Source organism: Colobus angolensis, unplaced genomic scaffold (genome assembly GCF_000951035.1).
Source record: "Colobus angolensis palliatus isolate OR3802 unplaced genomic scaffold, Cang.pa_1.0 Scaffold77, whole genome shotgun sequence".
Taxonomy (NCBI): domain Eukaryota; kingdom Metazoa; phylum Chordata; class Mammalia; order Primates; family Cercopithecidae; genus Colobus; species Colobus angolensis.
Window position 1 is genome coordinate 544,057 of NW_012121487.1, and position 4,049 is coordinate 548,105.

Consider the following 4,049-nt stretch of genomic DNA (forward strand, 5'->3'; position numbering starts at 1 on the left):
TTTCACTCTTGTTGCCCAGACTGGAGTGCAATGGCATGATCTCAGCTCACCGCAACCTCTGCCTCCCAGGTTCAAGTGATTCTCCTGCCTCAGCCTCCTGTAAACTTTTTTTTTTTTTAATCTTGAGTTTTAAGGTATAATCTTGAGGAAAACTGCAGAAGCCTCTGTCTTAGCCTTAAAATAGACTCCACATCCCTCCCTTTCCTACAGTATGTATTCCCTTCACATTTATCTAACTATATGCTAGTGTCTAATTATGTGCCTTCTTAGAGGTTCCAGGGGCTAATCTTGAGATAGATGAACCAAGTCCGGAGACCCAGCTGCAAAATTCCAGAGATTACTTCAAGGTAGCTAGTTAACAATCCAGCCATTCTTGAGATGACACCAGCCTGAAATCCAGGTGGACTGGGACCCAAGCTAGCCACCAGAACAAGACACAGCTCAATTCTTGCATGCCTTCCTTATCCATTTTTTTTCTTTTTTCTTTCTTTTTCTTTTTTTAATCCCTGCCTTCCCCGCAAAACTCAAAGTGGTTGCTTTGGATGGGAATCCGGCCACTTTCCCTTTACTAGTTTTGGTTAATAAAATCATTTTCTTAAAAAAAAAATTTTTTTATAAGGCTAGTCAAATGAAGCAGTGGGAGTGGAGAAGGAACAAAGAAATTTGTAACTGGTTGTGATCAATGAGTTATAAACACCACTGCACACTCAGACCAGCCTAAAATCACTTTCTTTTTTTTTTTGTACGGAGTCTCGCTCTGTCTCCCAGGCTGGAGTGCAGTGGCCGGATCTCAGCTCACTGCAAGCTCCGCCTCCCGGATTCACGCCATTCTCCTGCCTCAGCCTCCCGAGTAGCTGGGACTACAGGCGCCCACCACCTCGCCCGGCTAGTGTTTTGTATTTTTTAGTAGAGACGGGGTTTCACCATGTTAGCCAGGATGGTCTCGATCTCCTGACCTGGTGATCCACCCGTCTCGGCCTCCCAAAGTGCTGGGATTACAGGCTTGAGCCACCGCGCCCGGCCCTAAAATCACTTTCTACCACACCTTGCTCTTGTTTATTGAACTCTGAAAGCAGCAAGCATCCAGAGCCACATTCAGGTGCATTTTGTGTCTGTCTTCTTTCACTTAGCAAAATGTTTTCTTTTCTTTTTCTTTCTTTCCCCTTCCTTCCTTCCTTCCTTCCTTTCTTTCTTTCAGACAGAGTCTCACTCTGTCACCCATGCTGGAGTGCAGTGGCACAATATCAGCTCACTGCAACCTGTGCCTCCCAGGTTCAAGCAATCCTTCCACTTCAGCCTTCCTAGTTACTAGCTGGGACTACAGGTGTGTCCCACCACGCCCAGATAATTTTCTTTTTAATTTTCTGTAGAGATGGAGGTTCGCCACATTGTTCAGGCTGATCAGAAACTCCTGAGCTCAAGCGATCCACCAGCCTTAGCCTCCCAAAGTGCTGGGATTACAGCTGCGAGCCACTGCACCTGGCTTCATTCCTTTTTTATGGCCATATAATATTCCAGTATATGGATCTATCACATTTTGTTAATCCATTCATCTGCTGATGGACACTGGGGCTATTTACGCCTTCTGGTTATTTGAATAATACTGCTATCAACATTCATGTACAAATTTTTGTGTGGACATATATTTTCAATATTCTTGGGTAGATATGTAGGAATGGAATTGCTAGGTCAAATGGTAACTCTATGTTTAACTTTTTGAAGGAACTACCAAACTATTTTCCACAGTAGCTGCACCATTCTACATTCTCACCAGCAGTCTATAAGGGGTTCCAGTTTTTCCACATCCCCACCACTTGTTATTATCTGTCTTTTTTTACTGTAGCCATCCTGCTGGCTGTGATGTGGTATCTCATTGTGGCTTTGATTTGCATTTTCCCATGGCCAGTGAGGTTGAGTTTCTTTCCATGTGTTTACTGGCCATTTGCAGATCTTCTTTGGAGAGATGGTTATTCATATTTTTTGCTCACTTTGTAACTGGGTTATTTGCCTTTTAATTATTGAGTTGTACAAGTTTTTATTTTAATCTGGACATGAGTTTTCTATCAGATATGTAGTTTGCAAATATTTGATTCTGTTTGTCTTTTCACTTTCTTGTCAAAAGCATCCTTTGAAGCACGAAGGTTTTAATTTTTTTTTCTTTTTCTGAGACAGGGTTTCACTCTGTCACCGAGGCTGGAGTTCAGTAGCACAATCTTGGCTCACTGCAACCGCCATCTCCAGGGTTCAAGCGATCCTCCTCTCTCAGCCTCCCAAGTAGCTGGGATTACAGGTGTGTACCACCATGCTCAGCTAAATTTTTTTTTTTTAAACGGAGCCTTGCTCTGTCACCCAGGCTGGAGTGCAGTGGAGCGATCTCAGCTCACTGCAACCTCCACCTCCTGGGCTCTACCAATTCTCCTGCCTCAGCCTCCTGAGTACCTGGGACTATGGGCGCATGCTGCCATGCCTGGCTAATTTTTTTTTTTTTTTTTTTTGAGACGGAGTCTCGCTCTGTCTCCCAGGCTGGAGTGCAATGGACGGATCTCAGCTCACTGCAAGCTCCGCCTCCTGGGTTTACGCCATTCTCCTGCCTCAGCCTCCCAAGTAGCTAGAACTACAGGCGCCCGCCACCATGCCCGGCTAGGTTTTTGTATTTTTTAGTAGAGACAGGGTTTCACCATGTTAGCCAGGATGGTCTTGATCTCCTGACCTCGTGATCCGCCTGTCTCGGCCTCCCAAAGTGCTGGGATTACAGGCTTGAGCCACCATTTCCAGTCTTTTTTTTTTTTTAGTAGAGATGGGGGTTTCACCTTCTTGCCCAGGCTGGTCTCGAACTCCTGAGCTCAGGCAATCCACCCTCCTTGGCCTTCTAAAGTGGTAGGATTACAAGCGTGAGCCACTGTGCCTGGCCGATTTTGTTTTTTTAGTAGAGGCAGGGCTTCACCATGTTGGCCAGGCTGGTCTCGAACTCTGGAGCTCAGATGATCTGTCCATCTCGGCTGCCCAAAGTGCTGGGATTATAGGCATGAGCCATCACGCCTGGCCCAGGCTTTAAATTTTGATGAAGAACAGTTTATCTTTGTATTTATTTATTTATTTATTTTTGTATGGTGAGAATTTTGTAATACTTAGTTTTTCCCCAAGGAAGAATAAAGATACCTTATACTTCATTTGGTAATGTACTTGTTAAAGGTAATATGGGTGTTACTACTTGAAACTATTTAATGGCGTGTTGTATAACAGTGCACATATTAGGGATCAGTATTTCCAGAGAAAAAGAAAAAGTATTTAAGTATAAATAAAACTAATTGAATAAAAATCCTGGAACCCTTGGAGGAATGGTTGATCTAAGGTCTGGGGGAGAAAATACTCTGAATGAGCCTGGGGCAGATGGTTCCAGAAAGCAAAGATAACAAAGAACGGGGGAATAGCAAACGGACACTGAACTCCCACTGGCCTAAGATAGAGACAAACTGAACCTCAGAGAGATTACACCAGAAACACTGAATTAAAAAAAAAAAAATGTATCAGTGCAGACTCCCACTAAAGGGACTTCCACTAAAGGGAAGATGGATAAAGGGAGAGAGAAAAAGAAACACACTGGACAGAGTACCAAATCCTTACTCTGAAAATTGGCAAACAAAAGAAAAAACTAAGCATTCTCCCTTCTTTCCCGTGTGAACTGAATTTCAGGGTTACCAAATTGTCCTAGTTGATGAGGGAACGTTCTTTACAGAAGAATTTCAGTTAATAAATGAGAAAGGAATGACAGAACTGGAAAATCAGCATTTTGAAACCCCTAAGGAAATAACTGTCAGGCAATTTATTACCAATAGATAGGACTATTGGATAAAAGGTTGATGAGGCTGGGTATGGTGGCGCATGCCTGTAGTCCCAGCCACTTGGGAGGCTGCAGAAGGAGAATATTTGAACACAGGGGTTTGAAGCTGCAGAGAACTATGATTGTGCCTGTGAATAGCCACCGCACTCCAGCCTGGGCAACACAGGGAGACCTCATCTCTTAAAAAAAAAAAAGAAGGCCGGGCGCG